The sequence below is a fragment of the Bos grunniens genome, chromosome 27 (genome assembly GCF_055505025.1).
Source record: "Bos grunniens cultivar Pamir isolate PY7600 chromosome 27, Bosgru_T2T1.0, whole genome shotgun sequence".
In the NCBI taxonomy this organism is placed as follows: Eukaryota; Metazoa; Chordata; class Mammalia; order Artiodactyla; family Bovidae; genus Bos; species Bos grunniens.
In genome coordinates this window covers 43,035,450-43,060,278 of record NC_141191.1, presented here as the reverse complement: position 1 = coordinate 43,060,278, position 24,829 = coordinate 43,035,450, and the positions used below count along the sequence as shown (strand labels likewise).

The 24,829-nt window shown below is 41.2% G+C and overlaps 1 long non-coding RNA gene across 1 annotated transcript in view; it reads left to right on the top strand.

The window, feature by feature from the left end:
* Window positions 1-24,829, top strand: part of LOC147343889 (uncharacterized) — a 140,624-nt gene that overhangs the window by 3,702 nt on the left and 112,093 nt on the right. Inside the window, exons 2-4 of the long non-coding RNA XR_015156391.1 lie at window positions 70-135; window positions 7,891-8,098; window positions 8,466-9,013. This is a non-coding gene — a long non-coding RNA (uncharacterized LOC147343889). The remainder of the gene's footprint in view (window positions 1-69; window positions 136-7,890; window positions 8,099-8,465; window positions 9,014-24,829) is intronic.

Genomic DNA, 24,829 nt, shown 5'->3' with positions numbered 1-24,829 from the left:
TAGAAACTACATGGACATGTGAAAGGCTAAGCTGGCTTTTTATTAATTGAAATTTTGTTTGTTTTATAGTGAGAACTCCTGACCCACCGGATGAAGAGTGTTTTAAATGTGAAGGTAGCTGTTTTAGTCATCAAGGTAAGTTGTAGTAACACATAGATCCCCAAATCATGGCACAAAAGAGCAGTGCAGGGGGGCTGCCTTGGCTGCAGTGTAATAGTGGCTGTAATCCTTCACGCAGTTATTCTGCGACTCTGGCTTCTGCCTCTTGTGGCTTCTTTATGTCCTAGGGGCTTATATGTTTTTGCACTGATGCCAGGAAGGATGGAAGGCAAAAGGAGAAGGGGGCAGCAGATGATGTGATGGTTAAATAGCATCACTGACTCAGTGGACGTGATTTTGAGTAAACTCCGGGAGATAGTGAAGGACAGGGAGGCCTGGGGTGCTGCAGTCCATGGGGTCACAAAGAGTCGGACACAACTGAGTGACTGAACAGCTACAACCAGGTGGAAGGAGAAAGCAGAGTGGAGGGGGCGCTAACTTTTGTCCAGTGGCAAAAATGCACAGCCTAAGAATTGGGAATTATGTTTTATTTGGCAGATTTTCTGAGAACGTAGCCCAGAAAAGAATCTCTCAGATCACTCTGAAGGACCGCTCTGAAGAGGAAAGGGAGGATCCAGGATATATAGGAGTTTTTGCAATCAAACAATAACAAAAAACTCCCAGGTAGTTAGAACGTCAAAAGATTACTATTAATTAAAGAAAACTAGACATATTAAGTAATGAATTTAGTGCCTTTCTGTGTATGGGAAGATGCAAAGTTTGAGTTCATTGAAATCATTTCTTTGACGTGGACTCAACTATCCAGGGCCAGACCTGTTTTGTCCATTCTGCATACCCTCAGGGCGCACAGTCTGGGGTCTGCTGCAGTGGCTCCTGCCTTGATGGCCTCAATAGCCTTTGTTTATTGATATGGCAGGCACATTCTTCATCCACAGTGCCTCCTTTTGCTCATAACTTTGATACTTGTGAGGCATTTCATGACCAATTTTGTCCCACTGTGCTAGGAAGACTCATTCCTAGATCATGTGAAGATTCTACCGATAGGCCACTCAAAGTGTTAATTTTTGGATCAGGTCCTATAGATAATCCAAAATTCTTGGATCACCTGTTTCACTAGTCTATTATAATCCAGACAATATTTTCCCTTGTTGCTTCTTTCCATATCTAGAGTTGCTCTGTTAACGGTTAGTCTATGTAGAGTTATTTGTATGATCAACTGTCTCAAAACACTTGTTGTTGTGTAGTCTCTAAGCTGCGTCTGACTCTTTGTGACCCCATGAACTGCAGCACGCCAGGCTTCCCTGTTCTTCACTGTCTCCCAGAGTTTACTCAAACCCATGTTCACTGAGTCGGTGATGCCATCCAACCATCTCATCCTCTGTCGTCCCCTTCTCCTCTTGCCCTCCATCTTTCCCAGCATCAGGGTCTTTTCCAGTGAGTCAGCTCTTTGCATCAGGTGGCCAAAATATTGGAACTTCAGCTTCAGAACAGTCCTTCCAATGACTATTGAGGACTGATTTCTTTTAGGATCAGCTGTTTTGATCTCCTTGTTGTCCAAGGGACTCTCAAGAGTCTTCTCCAGCACCACAGTTTGAAAACATCAAGTCATCATAAATTTTGTCAAAGACGTGGTTACATTTAGGTATATAAGAAACAATCTTATAAAACAGCGTATAAGTAATACAGCTAGTAACATTAATAAAATCATAGTGCAGAGGAGAGATACACAAAGCATAAATAATTCGAAAGCAACAAGAGAGAGCAAATTAAAACAATACTAATGTATAATTTAGTTGTAATCTGGTCACAGTAAGACTTCAGGTCTGCAGGGGAGCCAGCTGCAGAAGCCAGGATATGGAAGGATCAGGTAAAGAGAAAAAGATAAATGTCTTATCTTTATTCACAAAGGTATGCTTGAACTTGTAGGTCAGAGTGTAAGAAGAAAGGTTTTTCTGGAAAACAAAGATTAAAGCCAGGATATTTCAGAAAAAGTCATAAAATTGTAAATTATTTTTATCAGTTCATTCAGTCCCATGAAGTTAATCTCTGTTAATCTGGATGAAGTCATCAGGTTTTCCAGTAGAGTTTTGTAATTTTTTACCCAGGTCAGTGGTATTTTCTAAAAGCTATCAGAAACTTGTATTTGTCAAGAAGTCCTTTTTACAAACCTTCTTAAATATCTTCATTGTATGAAAGCATCAGGGTAAAACAATTTACTAAAAAAAGTTTAAACAAATAAATTATTATTATTTATAAAACAAATAAGAAATTTTCAATTCATGAAAGGTCTGGTTTCCACATTTGCATCTCCATGTAGTTCCTCTCCTGAGCTGAATTTTCCTCCAATATTATCTACACTGCACAGCTCCTGGAGATGTGTGCTTGCCTTTCTGTCTCCTGGACCAAACAGTTACTAAATTAGTAAACTGTCTATAAATGACAGAAGGCTTAAAATGACATGGTTAGAGATCTGATTACAATGCAGTTTACAAAAAACTTGGATATTCTTGTGACATATAACTTTTTAAGTTATTCTTAAATAGAATTATAGAATTATAATATATTACAATATAAACTTACTAGTTATTTTGAAAGTTGGAATAAGTTAACTTTATTTGCTCAGATGACTAAGGCTCTACTAGCTGTGGAAAAAAGTTTTAAGATTTGTATTTTTCCTTGATAAACCCCCTAAGGAGGTTATGGAAGATTTTGGGTGAAGGAGCCTTTTCAGCAATTTGAGTTTTAAAAGGCTTTTCTCTCTCTCTCTCTCTCTCTCTCTTTTTTCCCCTCTTGGTTTCAGGTTTTACCTGATTGAGCTAATTAGGCTCAGTCTCAGGTTATTGTGGTTTATATTTACATTTCTGATTTGGAGAGATTAGCAAGACAAAGGTAGTTGCTTTTAATTCTCCATAGAACTCTTTTGTCACTTAAATGATATTAAAAGATTGATTTAGTGTATCATATTTTCCTTAATTTGCTTTTTTATATCAGTGAGATTTCCAACTAAACTGAAACTTAAGAGTTCCGTGTTCTAGAACTTTAGGATTTATCATGCCTTCAAATGCTGGCATTTCAACAAAGGCCCTCTTTCTGAGTGCACAGGTTAGACCCAGAGCAAAATCTCCATTATTACCTTTATTAACCCCTGAATGTTAGTCCCCAGTTTTACTTTATATTGTACAGTATATTTCCTGAGACACATATATGCCCTGTCTTATAATGCCAGGCAGGGGAAATATTTCCCAGCAAAGCATATCTATTCCCTAATATAATTAAGCCAAAGAGATGTAACCATCTTATACAAAGTCCATTTATATATACCAATTTTTATAAATGTTCATCTCAGTTCTGTCAAGTTTTATACCTTTGACTTTGGTTTTCATTAGGACCCAACCAACAAGTCTTGATTTTTCAAAAAGAGTCCTAGAAGCTTTCCTTTCTTTTATCCCCTGAGAAAAGAGAGCTTTCATTATCAACAGCTGTTTTATTGGTAACTCTATGGGGACAAACCAGCTAGAAGGTGGAAAAAGACAAGCTATATTCGCCCCCATGGTTACCAATAAAACAGCTGTTGATAATGAAAGCTCTCAAACATTTACTAATTTAGGAGTTTCTCCAATTTAAAGGATCTATCCTCTGGTCATTGATAAAGTATATCTTAATAGTGACTCAAACCAGTAAGTTCCAAGAGTCTTCCTACCACAGAGTGTGAAGGATGTAGTTTTCAAAGATCTAGAAAGTTTGCTCCCCAAAATAGTCTAAGAAAGTAAAGGCCTTTGTTGCACAAGCTGATGCAAAGAAGGTTAAGATGGTAAACAGCCCCTGAGAATTGTTATAATCAGACAGAAGATTGCTCAGAGCCCCAGCTTATTTGATTGGCTGCCAAATGAACACCATGCGTGTGCCTTCCAGATGGAACAGACCAAGCTCTCAAAGCGCACATACATAGACAAAATGCAGAAGATCTAGTAGAGCATTTACATCTCAGACACATGAAGAGAAATGGTGCAAGTTCCCAGGAAGAGCTTTGCTTCTTTAAGGTCAGAATTCTGAAAAGATGTTTTATCAAGCTGGCATTCTCCCACTTTACTGCATATGCAATAAGAGCCCCATCTTAGTCATTTTCAGGGCAAGGTTTCCTTTAATTCCCAATGAAGTGGGTACTTGCAAAAAAGAGCTCCATCTATATATATATATTTATATGAATCTGGCCAGGATGTTAGCTATAGGCTAATTTTCTGATGCCCCTCATTTCTGTTAGAGATTTATTTCCCATTTTAAAGTTGAATTTGTCTGGGATAAAATTCACTAGTGAAGTTGTGTGGTGGGCCAGTATGCTGCTCATGAACTTAAATCCTCTAGGTTTTTACCTTAAAATTGTTTCAGCTCCTTTCGTGTGTTTTGATTCTGGTTGTATGAGACCACTGTGGGTGCTCAGATCATGGAGTGACCAGTTCTTACTTGTGTACCTGGCAGAGCAAGTTTTTAAGATAAAAATGGGTGAGTTTCTCTACAGGGATGGCTGGAAGCGGCGAGGACTTATCTTCACCACTCTTGCTAAAGCCTGGAAAAGCCATTGTCGGCTGGAAGGTGATGTCCCTTCTCTGGAGCCGACAACTCACGTGTAATATTTTCACTTTTATCCCAACAAGTGATTTTCAAGGTAGCTAATTTGAGGAAAGACATCAGGTCAGCCTCCTCCCTAACCACTGAGCATCTTTCAGCTGAACAAGCCTCAGTGTCTTTCAACCGGGCTCCTCCAGCATTTTTCCAGTAGGGAGCTAGGGACCTAAAGCTTTGAGCTAAAGGCACATGTTCCTTTTGTTTACATCTTTCCTAGAACTCAGCCATGTGCCCTCCTCCTGTGGGAAGCCTCGGATAAACAGCCTAGCTGTGTGGTGGAGAAGAGGAAATGGAGTTGCAGTGGACAGTAAAGCCTGGGATACACTTCCGTGTCCTTTCAGATATCGTAGTCATAATAGCTAATACGACTTAGTGCTTCTCCTGAGGGAAAGGTTGTTTCATATACATTTTTTTCACCTAATCCTCACAACAAGCCTGTAAAGTAGGGAGCAGTAATCCCATTTTACAGATGATGAAACTGGTTTAGAGAGGTTAGAGAACTTAAAGCTGCACAGTCAGTGGAAAGCCAGGATTCACTTAACATGGTGCCTGTCTAGAGGGTCAGGATTCTTCTTCAAGCTAAAGATTTGACATGGACAGGGAGCAAAAAACAACAGCTCACAAATGCCTTCCCCACTTTTGCAAAGACTTGTTCCCTCTCCCTTCCACACCAAGCCTCCCCCTGGAGGCTCTGAGGAGAGAGGCGATTAAATCACCTTAAATCTGTTCTAAGATCTCCGTTTCCAAAGGCTTTCTGTTTCTAACAATACTTGACTCTGTGAGAGACCTCACCCCTGAACTGAACTGAGAGAAACAGAATGCAGCTTCTAACAGACTGACTGGCAAGCTAAGGTATCAATTGTATTTAAATTTCAGTATCAGTAACGCTGGCTGGAACCACCTAAAGCAGAAGGAAGGAAGGGGTGTCAGGACACATTTCCCCTCCTTCCATTGCCTACCCGCTAGAAATGGAAAGTTTTATGTGACAAGAGTTTATTTTGCAAGTTGAAATTTTCCCCTCTTTTGAAAATTAAGGCAGCCTTACAGAACCTTATATTAGGATCAATATAGCAGTATATTTATGAAGTGAAAAAGTGGAGTTTTTCACGGTGTCATCAGTTCAGTTCAGTTCAGTCGCTCAGTCGTGTCTGACTGTTTGCGTCCCCATGAATCGCAGCACGCCAGGCCTCCCTATCCATCACCAACTGCCGGAGTTCACCCAGACTCACGTCCATCGAGTCAGTGATGCCATCCAGCCATCTCATCCTCTGTCGTCCCCTTCTCCTCCTGCCCCCAATCCCTCCCAGCATCAGGGTCTTTTCCAATGAGTCAACTCTTCGCACGAGGTGGCCAAAGCACTGGTGTACCCATACTGAACATAAATGTATTACTTAGAATAGCCCAGATTTAAGCTTCATTATGGAGCAAGCGTGCTATGATCACATTAACTGTAGATTTTAGGATTCTTGAAATTAAATAGTGGCTTGCAGCGTCCATGTAATTTGCTTCTCTTTTATAGCAATGCTTTGTCCTGAAAACAGCAACAAAAAATCATGGTGTGAAAATCAGCTTCAAGTCTGTACACACCTGGATGCAGAAAGTTAGAAAACATCTACTTTTAATTAAGCCAACATTTTGAAATTTAAAGTTTAGAAATCCTTTTCAACAAAGTTGATGTTCTGGATTATTATTTTAATATGTAAGGGTGCATATGTATTCGTAAATTATGAAATTCAACTGGTAAAGATGTAGAAAGGGGACTCGATGTGCTCTTTAAGGCGATTTTCTAAATTCCCTCACGGAAGTCTGTCTATCCTGAACCGGCAAGGCTGCTGCATTTCAGTTCAGGGCTGCTTCTGCATTCGGAAGTGCAGACTTGCTGAGCTGGGCCAAATCTGTCTATCCAGTTACTGGGTAAGAGCTGACTGGGGCTTTAGGCAGAACTTGTAATCTGTACAACTCCATAGTATCAGTGACAGCTGAGTGAAAGAGATGGCCCAGTAGAGTGTATATGTTGAGTGATACACGGAGAAATAGTTCTTGCTGCAAAGAACCAGCTTCAAATCTAACACCGGATAGCAATGAAGTATCCAGAGGGTTGACAAAGTATCATGTGATGGGTCTGCCATCATTTTCAGGTAGAATGGTTTATAATGGAGACAAAGTCTCTGTGACGTGTTGCTGGTCACTTTGCTGAGCCCTGGTGTGAATGCTTTTATTATAGTCTGATTTAACTACTCTATTTCTCAGTATCTGAATCAATACCAGAAAGAAGAGTGGTAAATAAATATGAATGTGGGTGAGGCATTTTTGAGTCAAATATTAGCTTTGTAGTGACAAAATACAGAGTCAGCCGAAGATTTTTTTTAATTAAAGAAATTGAGATTATTTCCTATTTTGGTTTTTAAAACAGTTGCATTTTCTATGGAAGGAAAATGGTTTAATATATATTGGATTGCAGTGGAAAGTGAATCCTTTTTTCTCATGCATGAAAGTCCAGGCAAGAATAAAATCAGGGCAAAAATAAAAGAAGATATTTTAATTCATGTTATCAGTATATCGTATAAGAAACCTAAAACCTCTGTGAGCAAGGTTTTACTGGGCCCAGCACTTTTAGTGGTAATGAAATTTCACAGCCGTTATCATGACCATCTGGTAATGAATACTTGGGATATCTACTCCAGCAGAAATAAAAACCTTGGTAAAATGTTTCCATTTATAGGATTTTTTTTTTTTTTCTTGAGAGGTGGCAGTAGATAATAGATAACTTAGTAAATGTATGTCTTCATGGTTCAGGAGCCTTACAGTTTTTAATAAATAATGGCTTAAGTTAATTTTTTAATTTAGTTTCTTTTTTTTTTTAATGGCAAGAAATTCCATGTGAATTTAGCCTCATTCCATAGCATTGACGCAGATGACTTAGTTCTTAATTTGTGTATTCATTGAGAAATGGAGCAGGATGCTATGGTTCTTCCCCTCTGTGTCGTCAGCCTGTCTTTTGTCCATAGAAAAATTTTAGCCAAAGAATAAGTTTAATCGGAGAAGTGAGAAAAAGTAAAAACAAAGAGAAACAGTCAAAGGATACCAAATAATAATAATGTGCTCATCGAGCACAATCAAGGGCCTTCAGTTCCTTTTCAAGGGCTGTAGATAATATTCTGAGCCATGTCCTGTGAGCTGTCTTATAGATGCTAAAACCCCCACCAGGTGGAAGAAGTTAACTATATGACGACCAGACTGTAGCCATGACCTGAGCTGCCACAGTTCTGAGAACTGGCCTCAAAGAAATGGGAAAAAACGGACCCTGAAACTAAAGACTGACTGCACTTTAAACAAACAACAGTTGGGACTTTCCTCGTGGTCCAGTGGTGAAGACTCCATGCTTCCAGTATAAGGCGCCTGGGTTCCATCTCTGGTCAGTGAACCAAGATCCTGCATGTTGCACCTAAAATCGAGATAATATTGATCAGACCACCACATGACCGATATCGAGATGACTGTAAGAGCCGACTGTGCCGTTTCTGCATGTAGCCTCCATCTATAAAAGCTCTTGTCCCCTGATTGTCAGTGGGGGCGGGTCGGGGGGAGTGAGCCTTTGGATAGGAGACCCTCCCGCTCCCCCCCGCCCCCGCTTCCCCCCGCCCTCTGGTTGCTGCTGCTGCTAAGTCACTTTAGTTGTGTCCGACTCTGTGCAACCCCATAGAGGGCAGCCCACCAGGCTCCCCCGTCCCTGGGATTCTCCAGGCAAGAACACTGGAGTGAGTTGCCATTTCTTTCTCCAGTGCGTGAAAAGTGAAAGTGAAGTCGCTCAGTCGTGTCCAACTCTTAGCGACCCCATGGACTGCAGCCCACCAGACTCCTCCATCCATGGGATTTTCCAGGCAAGAGTACTGGAGTGGGGTGCCATTGCCTTCTCCGTCTCTGGTTGCTAGCCTCTGAAATAAAACAGACTTTCCTTTCCACCAACCTTGCCTCTGTATTGGCTTCAAAACTACAGGCAGATGGACCCCCACTGTTCGTGACGGTCTTTTTGGTGCCCAACGCGAGGCCGCCGCACTCTCGCGATACCTGGCTCCCGAGTCCCCCACCCCACCCCCACCAGCAGAGCCTCGGCCGTTACTACCGCTGGCCGGGATGCTGCGAGGGTCCCGACGCTGGTGGCTCGCTCGCCCTGAGCGGAGGGCTGCGCGGCGTGTTCCGAGCAGCTGCCTCAACCACTTGTCTCAGGGATCATCCCCGTGTCTCCCCTGCTTGGCACTGGCTGCCAGCTGACGCTTTTCCTTGGTGGAATGGAAACATGCGTCTGGACGAGCTGAGGAGAGGAGACCCAGTAAGTCCTCTGGTATGCACGCTGGCAAGCTTCTCTTTGGGGCACGAAGTGCTGTTCGGGCGTTTTTGCTTGCTGGTTCTGATTATGTCTCTGACTTCGAGGGCCATTTGTGTTGGGACATGTTTGCTTAGGACCCTGTCACTCACCCTCTTGGGAGGCTTATGGCAGGTCTGTCTTCTGTGAGCGCCTGTTCCATCTGTAGGATTGGTAACTTTGTCGTCTTTTGTAAAATGGGAAATTCAGGTTCAATTCATTAGAAAAATTTTAGCTATTCAAGTTGTTGTTGTTCAGTCATTAAGTTGTATCTGACTCTTTGCGACCCCATGGACTGCAGCACGCCAGGCCTCCCTGTCCTTCACCATCTCCTGGAGTTTATGCAAACCCATGTCCATTGAGTCATTGATGCCATCCAGCCACATCATCCTCTGTTGCCCCCTTCTCCCGCCTTCAATCTTTCCCAGCATCAGGATCTTTTCTAATGAGTCAGCTCTTTGCATCAGGTGGCCAAAGTACTAGAGCTTCAGCTTCAGTAACAGTCCTTCCAGTGAATATTCAGGACTGATTTCCTTTAGGATGGGCTAATTGGATTCCCTTGTGGTCCAACGGATTCTCGGGAGTCTTCCCCAACACCAGGTAGAGAAGCATCAATTCTTCAGTGCTCAGCCTTCTTTATAGTCCAACTCTCACATCCATACATGACTCCTGGAAAAACTACGACTTTGACTAGATGGACCTTTGTTGCTAAAGTGATGTTTCTGCTTTTCAGTATGCTACCTAGGTTTGTCACAGTCTTTCTTCCAAGAAGCAAGCCTCTTTTAATTTCATGGCTGCAGTTACCATCCGCAGTGATTTTGAAGCCCAAGAAAATAATATGTCACTGTTAGCACTTCTTCCCTTCTATTTGCCATAAAGTGATGGGACCAGATGCCATGAGGTTGTGGCTGTTTCTCTCAGCAATCTTGATTCAGCTTGTGACTCATCCAGCCTGGTATGATATACTCTGCATATAAGTTAAATGAGCAGGATAATATAGAGCCTTGATGTACTTCTTTCCCAATTTTGAACCAATCAATTTTTCCATGTCCCGTTCCAACTGTTGCTTCTTGTCCTGCATACAGGCTTCTCAGGAAATAGGTAAAGTGGTCTGGTAAGACTTTTCCACAGATTGTTTGATCCACACAGTCAAAGGCTTTAGCGTAATCAATGAAGCAGAATTAATTCCCTTGCTTTTTCTGTGATCCAAAAGGTATTGGCAATTTGATCTCTGGTTCCTCTGCTTTTTCTAAATCTAGTTTGTACATCCACAGGTTCTCGGTTCATGTACTGATGAAGCCTAGCTTGAAGGATTTTGAACATAATCTCCTTTCTCATCATAGGGGATTGGAATGTCAAAGTGGGAAGTCAAGAGATACTTGGAGTAACAGGCAGATTTGGCCTTGGAATGCGAAATGAAGCAGAGCAAAGGCTAACAGTTTTGCCAAGAGAACACACTGCTCACAGCAAACACCCTTTCCCAACAATACAGGAGATGGCTCTACATATGAACATCACCAGATGGTCAATACCGAAATCAGATGGATTATATTCTTTGCCTCTGAAGATGGAGAAGCTCTATACAGTCAGCAAAAACAAGGCCTGGAGCTGACTGTAGCTCAGATTATCAGCCTCTTATTGCAAAATTCAGACTTAAATTGAAGAAAGTAGGGAAAACCACTAGGCAATTCAGGTATGAGGCTTCCCCGATAACTCAGTTGGTAAAGAATCTGCCTGGAATGCAGGAGACCCCAGTTCAATTCCTGGGTCGGTAAGACCCCCTGGAGAAGGGATAGGCTACCCACTCCAGTATGACCTAAATCAAATCCCTTATCATTTTACAGTGGAGGTGACAAATAGATTCAAAGGATTAGATATGGTAGGCAGAGTGCCTGAAGAACTATGGACGGAGGTTAGTAACACTGCACAGGAGGTGGTGACCAAAACCACCCCCAAGAAAAAGAAATGACAGAAGGCTACATGGTTGTCTGAGGAGGGCTTACAAAAAGTTGAGAAAAGAAGAAAAGCAAAAGGCAAAAGAGAGAGGGATGCAACTGGATGCAGAGTTACGCAATTATGATTAGGGAAAAAGATTTTTTTTAAAACAATGTATGGCAACAGTATGCTCCAGAGAAAATTGCTTAAGGTGAAACTCTTGAAATTCCCAAACTAGATCTTTTTGCATATGCATTTGGAGAAAGCTAACTTGATAAAACTGCTTTCTGAATTTTGACCCCAATAGAACAAAAATATGCTTATGAGAAAGCTTGAAGTTAACTCTTATCATGTCCTTGAAACACAAACACAGGCCACTTTGCTTGAGACATCAGCTTTGGGTTAATTAGTAGAAGTTTAAAAGGTGTTTGGGTTTACTAAACATGCATCTTGTACCCATTAAAGAGAATTTGTGCTATGAAAGAAATGTATGTTTTTAGAGGTTATAGAGTGTGTTCTTAAGTTTGCCACTCAGAAAATACTGGTATAACAGTGCAATTGCTTGTTTCTTGGTTTAGTTAAGGACTTTTACTTTTTAATATATTTTTATTTATTTTTTAATTGGAGGATAATTGCTTTACAATGTTGTGTTGGTTTCTGCTACACAACAGTGCAAATCAGCCATAATTATATATATCCGCTCCTTCTTGACCTTCTCTCCAAGCTTCATCCACCCCCCTGAGTCATCAGAGAGCACCAGGCAGGGCCTCTGTTGGCAGCGACCCGCTCGCTATTTCACACGTGACCGTGTGCGTGTGCTGGTGTCACTGTCTCAGTCGTCCTGCCCTCGCCTTCCTCACCCTGTGTACACAGTCCATTCTCTGTGTGCATCTCCCTTCCTTCCCTGCAAATAGGTTCATCAGCACCATTTTTCTAGATTCCATACATATGCATTGCTGCTACTGCTGCTAAGTCACTTCAGTCGTGTCCGACTCTGTGCGACCCCGTAGATGGCAGCCTACCAGGCTCCCCCATCCCTGGGATTCCCCAGGCAAGAACACTGGAGTGGGTTGCCATTTCCTTCTCCAAAGCATGAAAGTGAAAAGTGAAAGTGAAGTCGCTCAGTCGTGTCTGACTTTTCACGACCTCATGGACTGCAGCCCACCAGGCTTCTCCATCCATGGGATTTTCCAGGCAGGAGTACCAGAGTAGGGTGCCATTGCCTTCTCTGACATATGCATTAATATATGATATTTGTTTTTCTCTTTCTGACTTACTTCACTCTGTATAACAGGCTCTAGGTTCATCCACCTCATTATAACTGACTCAAATCTGTTCCTTTTTATGGCTGAGTAACACATTCCATTGTATATAGGTACCACTTCTTTATCCATTCATCTGTCGATGGGCATCTAGATTGCTTCCATGTCCTGACTGTTGTAAATAGTGCTGCTATAAACATTGAGGTACATGTGCCTTTTTGAATTGTGGTTTTCTCGGAGTATATCCTCATTAGTGGGGTTGCTGTGCCATGTGGTAGTTTTTTTATATACAGTTAAAAGAAAAAACCTGTAAAAAAAACACCAACAACTGCCCTATGACCCAGCAGTCCCACTGATGCAGATATACTCTGAGAAAAAGATGGTGAGGGACAGGAGGCCTGGCACGCTGCAGTCCATGGGGCTGCAAAGAGGCACAACCTGGGGACTAAACAGCGGCAGCGTGGTGGTTTAGTCCTATTTTGTTAAGAAGTCTCCAGAGTGTTCTCCATGCTGGCAGTGCCAGTGTGCACTCCTACCAGCAATGCAAGAGGACTCCCTTTCCTCCACATCCGCTCCAGCATGTAGTTTTTTGATGATGGCCATTCTGATTGGTGTGAGGTGGCACCTCACTGTAGTTTTGATTTGAGTTTCTCTGATGAGTGATGCTGAGCATCTTTTCATGTGTTAACTGGCCATCTCTATATGTTTTTGGAGAAATGTCTGTTTAGGTCTTCTGCCCATTTTTTGATTGGGTTTTTGTTCTCCTAATATTGAGATGTATGAGATGCTTATGTATTTTGGAAGTTAATCCTTTGTCAGTTAGCACTTATTAGGGTCTTTTAAAGGACAATTATTGTGATATGTAATTAAAACTACTAGAATTATAAGGGAAACATTTCAGTATGTAAAGCAAGTGGGATATATTTTGTTGGCAAGAGAGGTAAAAAAGACTGGAGATATTTTTATTGAGGAAAAAAAGAATAATTTTATCCTAGAGCTGGTTGCTTGTGTTTGGGGGAATATAAGAAACAAATTAATATCCAGAAAGTGATAAAAAGTCTGTGAAAGTAAAGGGAACTTTGAGAAAAAAATTTTGTATATTGTCAGGAGTGATTAAAATTAGATTGGATTTAATTAGGTAAATGAACTTTGTTATTAATAGTAAGCTGGTACAAGACTGGAGTTTGGTTTTATTTCTTCCTGTCAAGAGAATAAAATTTTCCTGGAATATTAAGCTGCTTTTGGTAACAGATTGTAAGTTTCTCTCTTGAGCTAACTCTGAGTGTTTCAAACGGCCCCTAGGCATCTTGGAAGAAATATGAAAGTAACTAGGATTATTTGGTGTTTTAATTTACATGGAAAACATCTGAGAACTTTCAGGTCATACTGCTGAACTGGTTAAAAAATTTTTTAAATTTCTAATGGAAATCTATTGTTTTGCTTTGGACTATTTTTGACTCCAGAGTTCAGATGGAGAAAAATGTCTAGTAAAGTTATCACAAAATATAATCACTTATGTATCACTGCTGGCTTTAAGGTTACTGCTAAAAGCACACGTTCAGTGCTTATGTGACGTGTGGCATACGTGATAAAGTGAACTAAAAGCACATATTCAGTGCTTGTGTGGCGTGTGTGCATACGTGATAAAGTGAACAGTCTGTACAAGCGTGTCCCCATCAGCACACCTCTGGACTTGCTTGCTGTGTCTGATTAGTCTTCCTGCAGTGTGGATAACAAGGCCAATGTATGAACAAGTAGTAAGCCTAGCACCAAGGGCCATCAGTGAACTCAGAGTAGGCAACAAGCCACTCTGGCAACACTGGAAAATATATTATCAATGCTTTCTGTGGAAAGATTTGCAATTAAAAGGGGTAAATGATGGAAGAAATGTTCACATATTGAGGCACGGGGAAGTCGTTCTGGCATATATATGATTTAATTTGAATTTTAAGATAACAAAGATAGCCTGTTTGTGGCCTATTAAACAAACATTGTACACCTGCTTTGACCATTATGGGGGGGGGGAACACATTCAGAGAATAGTATAAGGACACATTTTGATGATTATTCTCACTGCAGTATGTCTACTAGTTTTCAAATATTTGTCCAAGTCATCTACGACAAAGTAATCAGAGAGAGATAATATTTTCATAATATAAAATATTGATGCTAAGCTTGGAACTTGAAATTATTTCCAACTCTGGGTCCATTCCCCAGTTAGGCAGGACCATGCCCTGCTTCCATAGAAAGTAGCCAGCAGTTGTCACATGAGCACCATTCTCTCAAATAACTGGGGGAAATTGGAATAGCAATGAAACAGAAGCCAAGTTCTCTGCCAAGTTCATGACTAACCTTTATGCAAAACTTTATTCCCTCTCTTGTTTGGTACCTGTCCCTCTTCAAGATTAAGGAGTATCAAAGAAAAGTGGGGAGTGAAACAGAGCAGGGCCATATGGTCCTTCCCTCCACGTCCTCAGCCTTGCTTTTGTCATGAAAAAAATTTGCAAAATCATGAGCTTAACCAAAGAAATGAGGAAAGGCAGAAGCAAGGGTAAACTCTCCAACAAGACTGAATAATTATGGTTTAGTGATTAAGAAAAGTCAAGGACTTTTAGTCCCTTCTCAAGGGCTATGGAAAGTATCCTGAGCCGTATCCTTTGAGCTGTCTTCTAGATACTGAAACCCCTACCAGATGGAGGAAGTTAACTATATAATGACCAGACTCTATCCATGACATGAGCTGCCTCAATTTCAATAGCTGGCTTCACAGAAGTGGGAGCACATCAGCTTTGGAACTAAAGACTAGCTGAACTTGAAACACTCACGATGATGCTGGTCAGACCATCACATGACCAGTTTCAAGATGACTGTCAGAGCTGACTGCATGGCTGCTGCAGGCAGTACCCCACCTCCACTAAAAGCTCTTGCCCCCTGATTGTCAGTGGCTGGGGACAGTGGGGGTGGGAGGAGTCAGCCTTTGGAGCAGCGTCCCCCCTCTGCCCCAGGTTATCACCTCCGAAATAAAACAAACTCTCCTTTCCACCAACCTTACCTCTTCACTGGCTTCTGGGCAGCAAGCAGCTGGACCTCACTTTCAGTTACAATTCCACCAGTGTTTATTGAGGGCTTTCTGTTTGCCAGGCCATGGAGAAACAGTGATTCCAGAAACATGGGCTGTGTCCTCAAGTGTACAGTCCTAGAGGAGTGCTTAATTATTCATATGACAAACTTTTTTTTAAAGTGACTACTGTGTGCCAAATCCCTGTCTTCATGAGCTTTACAAAATACTGGGGGAAAGCTAACAGTGAACATAATATTTGAAGGCATTATTTATATTTAAAGTGTGTTTCTAGTCCATAGGGTATAGCAGGATCTTGGTTTTTTATCTTGAATGACAATCTCTACCTTTAGGAGGGTTTAGTACAATTATACTTTCCATTATTGCACATTTCCTACAAACCAGGACATCCTCTTACACACTACAATACCACCATCAGAATCAGGAAGTTAACACTGATTTATTACTGCCACCTAACCTTCAAACCTCAATCAAGTCTTCCTAGTTGTTCTAATAGTATCCTCTATATAGAGCAAAAGTTTCCCTTCAGTATCATCTGTTGTCTTTAGTTTTTATGTCTTTCCTTGATTTCTGTAACCTTGACACTTTTGAAGAGGAAAGGTCGTTATGTTTATTTTGTAGACTTGCTATTTGATTTTTTTCCTTACGTTTTCTCTTATGGTTCAGATTATGCATCTTAGGCAAGAATACCAAAGAGGTGATGCTATGTTCTGACTGTATTATATCAAGTGGCACACAATTTCAGTTTGTCCCTTACTGGTGACGTTCGCATTGGTTACCTGATTATGATGATGTCTGGCAGCTATGTGAAGTTATACTTTCTCTCCTTCATGATTCAAAAGCATCTTACAAGGATGTACTTTTGCATTAAGCAGCTCTCCATCTCTTCATAAACTTTGAATTCATTCGTTCTTTTCTTTATATCAGTATGGACTCATGGCTTCACATTTTAATCAACAGGATACAATTAATGTTTGCCATGATTCATTTACCACTAAGAATTATTTTGTTGACTTTCTAGTTGGCTTCTGGGTCCTTTTGACATGTCCCCATCTTTCTTTGACCATGTCCTTGATTTTGGTACGACACAAAGTTCCAAGTCTGTCTGTTTTTTCTTCTGTCCAGTCTTGGGAACCGTGCTTTTCTTGTCCTGGATTCTCCGTCTTTCACTCAGCCGCTGAGCTCACATCCTAGGGTCAGCTCCTCTGGGGCCTCCTCCCACTTGCGTCACAGTCACGCAGTCTCCAGTGCTCTTCCTTCCTTTTTGCAGAGCTGAGTTTCTGCACACCATCACTTTCCTACGGCCTGAAAAGTCTTCTTTTAAAATTTTTTGTAAGAACAGATTTGATAGTAGTAAATTCTCTCAGCATCTGTTCATCTTGAAATATTTTTACTCTGCTTTCGTTTGGGAGGGCTTTTTTTCTAGATAGATGATGCACAGGTGACAGCCTTCTCCTCTGGCATTTCATTGATGTCGCCGCCGTGTCTTCTGCCTTGCTCTGTTTCTGGTGAGCAAGTGAAAGTGTGAGTCGCTGAGTCTTGTCTGACTCTTTGCGACCCCATGGACTATGGCTCGCCAGGCTCCTCTGCCCATGGAATTCTCCAGGCAAGAATACTGGAGTGGGTTGCCGTGCTCTTCTCCAGGGGATCTTCCCAACCCAGGGATGGAACCCAGGTCTCCCACATTGCTGCCAGATTCTTTACTGTCTGAGCCACTAGACAATTCCCGGGTGACAGCCTTTTCTTTTCAGCACTTTATCGATGCCGTCCCATTGTCTTCTGCCTTAAGTTGTTTCTGTTTGAAATGTGTCTTTGTCCCTCCTTCTGGCTACTTTTAAAGATTTTTCTTTTTGCATTGGTTTGAACATTGTAGTAGAATGTGCCTGGATGTAGTTTTTGTTCTTCTTTGTTTCTTCTTATTTTTAAAAATATTGCTTAGGATTAGCTGAGCTTTTTGTTTTGGTAGCTTTGTGTTTTTTTATTCTTGGCTTCCCAGGTAGCTCAGCAGTAAAGAATCCTCCTACCAATACTTAAGGAGACTCAAGTTTGATCTCTGGGTGGGAAAGATGCCCTGGAGAAGCAAATGGCAACCCACTGCAGTATTCTTGCCTGGGAAATCCCAGACAGAGCAGCCTGGCAGGCTACAGGCCGTGGGGTTACAAAAGAGTCAGATATGACTTCGCAACTAAACAACAGCAACACTTTTTTCTGAGCCATTGTTTTTTCTGAAAAGCTTTTTTGTCCTCATTCTTCCTTTTCTTCTGCAGACCTGTTGGCAGGTATGCTTGCCTGGCTGCTGTTTCGCAGGGGCCACTCGCTGGCAGAATCCCTGTGACACCCAGTGCTGTGCTGCTCTGCAGGCTGTGCTCAGCTCATCGCTTGCACGCTTCTTTATTCCAAGCTTTGTGGGGTCTTGTCCTCACATGCACAGCCTAGTATTCAATTTATGACTGCTGGAAATGCCTGGAACTTTATGGAGCTCCTTCTCTGCATAGCTCCCTCTTCTCCAGTACTCTGTCCTGCAAACCCAAGTCCCCTCAGCAGCCCTGACGTCTAATCTCTCTCCTCAGGTCAGCAAGACCCCCAAGGTCTGCTTGGGCTGCACCCCACTTGCACTGCAGTCTGGACAGTGACTCCAGGCAGAAAGCCAGGGCTATTGTGGGGCCTGCTTTGGAATTCTCCTTCTCCCAGGGACCATAACCCAGTACTGCCTGTTGTCCAATATCTGAACATATTTGTGTAATATTTTTTCCAGTTTTCTAACTGTTTATGTCAGTAGTGCTAATTCAATATGAGTTACTCTATCATAACCAGCAGTGAACACTGAGTAATTAGATGGTATGTTCAGTCGCTCAGTCGTGTCCGACTCTTTGCGACCCCATGGACTGCAGCATGCCAGGCCTCCCTGTCCATCACCAACTCCAGGAGCTTACTCAAACTCATGTCCATCGAGTCGGTGATGCCATCCAGCCATCTCATCCTCTGTCGTCCCCGTCTCTGCCTGGGACCTCAGGGAGCTCCTTCTCTGCAGAGCTCCCTCTTCTCCAGTACCCTGTCCTGCACACCTAAGTCTTTGTGCATAGAGGAAAACAACAGAATTGGAAAGACTAGAGATGGATGTTAGAAGGTAGTATTATGAAAGAAATAATAGAAGCACTTCCCTGGAGGTCCAGTTGTTAAGATTCCATGCTTCCAGTACAGGGGTAGTGGGTTCAATCCCTGGTTGGGGAACTGAGATCTCACATACCTTTTGGTTTGATCAAAAGAGGGGAAAAATAGAATAAAATGAGCATTAAAAATAAATAAATAGAACACAGTAAGGAGGCTGGATAATGCTGGGTGAGGGAGGCACAGAGTTGAGTCGTAGACCAGGAAGCAGGCATTATAGCTCAGCATGATGTGTATAAGTTGAGAGTATATTGAGCATCTGAAGAGGAAGGGTCACCTAAAACCATCCAGGGGTGTCTGGGAAGACTGCACGGAGGAAGTCGTATCTTGCTAAAGAGCTGAAGGATCAGTAGGAGCTCACTGGTTGATGGGATAGAAGTGAGAGCGCTGACGTGTATTTCAAGATTGGGGAGAGGCTCAGAGCACACTTTGGCAGAATATAAGTTTTTTTTTTTTTTGGCTGGAATTATACTGCATCATTAATCAAGTCATGGAGGGCCTTGCATGTCATATTGAGATGTCTTCACTTTATCCTGTGGCCTTGGAAAGCTATTAAAGGATTTTAAGCGATTGTGAAACTTGATCGTAACCTCTGAATCTCCATTTCCCTGACTATAGAATGAGCATGTTGGAAACAATGGCATCGATTGTCTCTAATAAATGAGTCTACTTTTTACATGAGGATTCAAGTCTGTATCTATATCAAAAGCCAGTGTCAAATGCCTAATATAAGAGGTCCTTGAAAAGATAATGCTTTTCGAACAATGTTTTGAACCACATATTTTTTCTGAGAGATAAAGTGATCTCAACATAATAAAGGAAATTGATGGTGAAACTCAAAAAACAGAACACAAAACCTTTGATTTCTCAATTATCACCATTAAAAGATAGAAAAGATTGACGTATAATAGAAGGTAGTCAATTGCATTAATCAGTACATAAAAAATCTAGACAGTGAATAAATGTTTATAGTGAAGGTTTAGCAGAGTCATAAAACGGAGGAGAGAAGCAGAATGAAAAGAAAGGCCGCAAACAAGTCTCTTTATTTCCTTGCCAGGTGGGGCACAAAGAAAAAAGGTTGCTTTTTATTTATTTATTTTTATATTATTCTGGATTCAACTCAATTCAACATTTCTTTGGTTTCACGCTAGGTACTTACAAAATGAAAAAAAAAAGAAAAAAGATGGCTTTGAGTATTTTCACACCAAAGGCACTTATAAAATTTGAGGAAGCAGATGCTTCTAATTATTTGTTACAAGCAGGAGGATAAAATGAGAGCAGGTAAAATGAATGACTTCTACATTGATTTGGAGGAAAAAAAATTGTGAACATTAAACTATCTTAAAAAGCACACAAATAAATGCTACAGGAGAGGTACAAAGAAACTTCCAAGGAAGACACAAGTCTAATGAATTGAGAGGAGACACGAGATTATCGCAGATGAAAAAGGGTTTGGAATATGTTACAATCTGAATAGGTCTTTGATAGTTGGACAAGGTAGAAAGGTTGTTCCAGGAAACAACCTGGAATAATGTGGAATGATGGAGGTGCTGGACATATTTAGGAAACATGAGTGTTCTTGAGTGGCTGGAGCTCAGGGCAGCAAGGGGACACAGTTTCGAGCTGGCCAGAGATGCTGTTGCTGCCCTTCCCACATCCCTGCTGGCAGGTCACCCCTCTCCCAGCTCTAATGAGGCCACAGGTCTGCCCTTGTTCAGAGAATCACCCTCCGGTGAACGGAACGCCCCTCAAGAGAGAGATCACCTGCACCTCTGCTGCATCTTCGGCTCATGTGACTGACTGGCACAGGGTACCAAAGAGCAAGCCCCTTTCAGGGGGACCAACTGAATTTTCTGGTCGGGAGCAGCCTAGGGACGCGGCTGACACAGACTCCAGCTAGGCCACGCCCGAGCTTAGTTCCCTTCCTTCCCCATCCTACTTCCCGTCATTCGTTTTCCCTGGGAGCACCAGCTCCCCAATCCATCTGAGTCCCCGTCCCAGTCTCTGCTTATAGGCAGTCAGAGTGAACATGGATGGAACTGGCAAGTAGGCGGAACCAGCGTGGGGAGGGTCTCGGATTCCGTCCTGAGTTTAGATTTTGTTTAGGCAGTGGGGAACTGACCACGGAAGGTTTTTAAATAGGAGGGGGACTTGCTTCTTTTATATGAAAATGAGGTGAAAACACTGCAGCAATGTAACTTTTTTTTATGTTTTATTTTTGGCTGTGGGGTCTTCGTTGCTTTTCGGGTCTTTCTCTAGTTGCGGCGAGCAGGGGCCGCTCTCGAATTGCTGTGCTTGGGCTTCTCACCGCGGAACGTGGGCTCTAGGAAGCAAGGGTTTCCGTAGTTGCAGCTCGTGGGCTCTGCAGTTTCGAGTCCCGGGCTCTAGAGCACAGGCTCAGTAGTTGTGGCTCACGGGCTTAATTGCTCCGTGGCACGTGGGGTCTTCCCAGATGAGAGTTGGAACCAGGGTCTCCTGCACTGGCAGGTGGATTCTTTACCATCGAGCCACCAGGGAAGTCCAGAAGTAGAACTTTGAAGCTGTAATAAATGATTGAATGTGAGAGAGGAGGTAGGAAGAGAGAAGAAAAGAGGATGTTGAAATGTCTAGTGACAGTCGTTGAGTGTGAGGTGCCAGAGGAAAACCAATATGAAGATGTTCAGCACGCTGTTGGAAATTCAGTCTGCAACTTATGGACAGGATTGGAATATATATTCAGGAAGCACTACCCATTAAACCAATATTTATTTAACAGCTCTGTGTGTTACTAACACAATGGCAAATCAGACATTATTTGTGGAAGACACAGAAATATTACAGATAGATCAATATACTTGTTTAATTGTTGTAATATACCGAATACAAGGAACTTCCCTGGTGGCTCATCAGTAAAGAATCTGCCTGCAGTGCAGGAGACAGAAGAGGTGTTGGTTTGATCCCTGGGTTGGGAAGATCCCCTGGAGAAGGGCATGATAACTCTCTCCAGTCTTCTTGTCTGAAAAATCCCTTGGACAGAGGAGCCTGGCAAGCTGCAGTCTGGGGGATCACAAAGGGCTGGACACGACTGAAGCAACTGATAAGCACCCACACACTGGATACAAGATGTTGGTAGGATAATTTATTTAAAACTAGGCAATTCCCTAAAGGGGCATAATCTAAATATACAAAATTATAGGCTTCCTTCTGTGCTTGGAATAAATGATCAGAAAATGAAATGAAAATTAGCTCATTTGTATTGACCACAAAAGCACCAAATATGTATGAATTAATTTAAGGTACCAGACCTTTCTGGGAAAAAAAATACTATAAAACATTACAGAGAGATGTAAAAGAAGATCTGAGTAAATGCATAGACAAGTGATGCTTCTAGTTAGGAAGACCATATTGGGCCAATGTCAGTCTTCTCAATTAAACTCTTAAATCCAATGACATTTCAGTGGAATTTTGGGAGAATCTGTCAAACTGATTCAAATATTTATTTGCAAAAACCAAACAACAAGAAAAAAACTCCAATAACAAACCTGTGTGAAAATAGACCAGAATATTTTGAAAAATAAGAATGCATATGGCATTTGTCCTCTTGGACAGTATAGAAAACAAAAAGTTATTGTAATTTGGTGTTTATAATGATGGCATGAAAACAGACAAATAATTTCATGCAACAGTATTAAGAGTCCTACACTGATCTAAGGATGTGTAGCAACTGAATATATCAAAAGTTTGCCTGTAGTGAAGCAAGGGCAGATAATTCAGTAAATTGTATTAGGATGCTTGGCTTTTTGCAAAGAAAATAAATGTAGACCTTCCTACATCACAAGACACATAAATTTATTGCATGTATATCACACATCTGCTATAATATTATATTGTTAACTTGGATAGGAAGAGATGCCTTTTAAAACAGGTATGAAATCTAGAATCCATGAGGAAAGAGATTGTAGATTTGATAGAATTTACAGTTCTGTACTGTTACACGCTGGTACAGAAAGACAAGCAGTTAAATCTAGCAGACCAACAGTACCGCTGACAATCAAAGAGCTCCTGCACAGCAGTAAAAATATACGGCATAAAGTGGGCCAGTTATCAGAACAGGTCAAACATGCGAATGGCCAGTAAACACATGGAGAGAAGTTCACCTTCACTCATAATTACAGAATGAAAGTTCAAACAAAAATAACATTTTTTTCTATTTAAATGGCACTTTGTCAAATAGATCTTTAGAGCTAGCGCTCCGCTGGATGTATTATAAAGACAATGACTTTTCGTTTGTCATTTGACTTTGTTTACTGTCATTTTTGCCTGAAAAAATGATAAAATGTGTTTTTTTAAATCAAATAGAACAGCCAGCCTATGTGACTCTTGGGTATTCACCAGTTTTCTTCTAGATATTTTAAAGTCTTATTTTTTTTTTTTAAATGTTGAAAATTTTATTTTTCTAGATTTAATTTTTTATAAGGAATTGAGCAGTGATCCAGTTAAGTTTTCCAACGGTTAGCCTATTTTCAAACACCTTTTATTAAATAATTCATCTTTTCTCCGTTAACTAAAAATTCTGTCTTTACTCACAAAATCACCCGATGCATTTGTACCCATTTCTGGGTTCTGTTTCTTTGCTGTGTCTGCTCACTCCTCCACATGTGTAATGCTATTTTGAATATTATGATTTTAAAGATTTTAAAATGCTGACGGTGCTTGTCTTGTCTTATCACTCCTGTCTTTTTTCAACTTGAAGTATAGTTGATTTACAATGTTGTGCTAGTTTCTAGTGTACAACAAAAGTGATTCAGTTATCTACCTATCTATAGTTTCATATATATTATTTCATCATCACTCCTATCTTTTCTGGTTTCTCTTAGCTACTCTAACATATTCATTTTTTTCCAAATGAATTTCAGAGTAATTTAGTATTTTTATTTTTATTTATTTATTTTTTTATTTTTAAAATTAAAAAAATTTCAGGTATACACGTGCTCCCCATCCTGAACCCTCCTCCCTCCTCCCTCCCCATACCATCCCCCTGGGCCGTCCCAGCGCACCAGCCCCAAGCATCCAGCATCGTGCACTGAACCTGGACTGGCAACTCGTTTCATACATGACATTTCACATGTTTCAATGCCATTCTCCCAAATCTTCCCACTCTCTCCCTCTCCCACAGAGTCCATAAGACTGCTCCATACATCAGTGTCTCTTTTGCTGTCTCGTATACAGGGTTATCATTACCATCTTTCTAAATTCCATATATATGCGTTAGTATACTGTATTGGTGTTTTTCCTTCTGGCTTACTTCACTCTGTATAATAGGCTCCAGTTTCATCCACCTCATTAGAACTGATTCAAATGTATTCTTTTTAATGGCTGAGTAATACTCCATTGTGTATATGTACCACAGCTTTCTTATCCATTCATCTGCTAATGGACATCTAGGTAGCTTCCATGTCCTGGCTATTATAAACAGTGCTGCGATGAACATTGGGGTACACGTGTCTCTTTCCCTTCTGGTTTCCTCAGTGTGTATGCCAAGCAGTGGGGTTGCTGGATCATAAGGCAGTTCTATTTCCAGTTTTTTAAGGAATCTCCACACTGTTCTCCATAGTGGCTGTACTAGTTTGCATTCCCACCAACAGTGTAAGAGGGTTCCCTTTTCTCCACACCCTCTCCAGCATTTATTGTTTGTAGACTTTTGGATCGCAGCCATTCTGACTGGCGTGAAATGGTACCAAAATAGTGGTTTTGATTTGCATTTCTCTGATAAGGAGTGATGTTGAGCATCTTTTCATGTGTTTGTTAGCCATCTGTATGTCTTCTTTGGAGAAATGTCTATTTAGATCTTTGGCCCATTTTTTGATTGGGTCATTTATTTTTCTGGAGTTGAGCTGTAGGAGTTGCTTGTATATTTTTGAGATTAGTTGTTTGTCGGTTGCTTCATTTGCTATTATTTTCTCCCATTCTGAAGGCTGTCTTTTCACCTTGCTAATAGTTTCCTTTGATGTGCAGAAGCTTTTAAGTTTAATTAGGTCCCATTTGTTTATTTTTGCTTTTATTTCCAATATTCTGGGAGGTGGGTCATAGAGGATCCTGCTGTGATGTATGTCAGAGAGTGTTTTGCCTATGTTCTCCTCTAGGAGTTTTATAGTTTCTGGTCTTACGTTGAGATCTTTAATCCATTTTGAGTTTATTTTTGTATATGGTGTTAGAAAGTGTTCTAGTTTCATTCTTTTACAAGTGGTTGACCAGATTTCCCAGCACCACTTGTTAAAGAGATTGTCTTTAATCCATTGTATATTCTTGCCTCCTTTGTCAAAGATAAGGTGTCCATATGTGCGTGGATTTGTCTCTGGG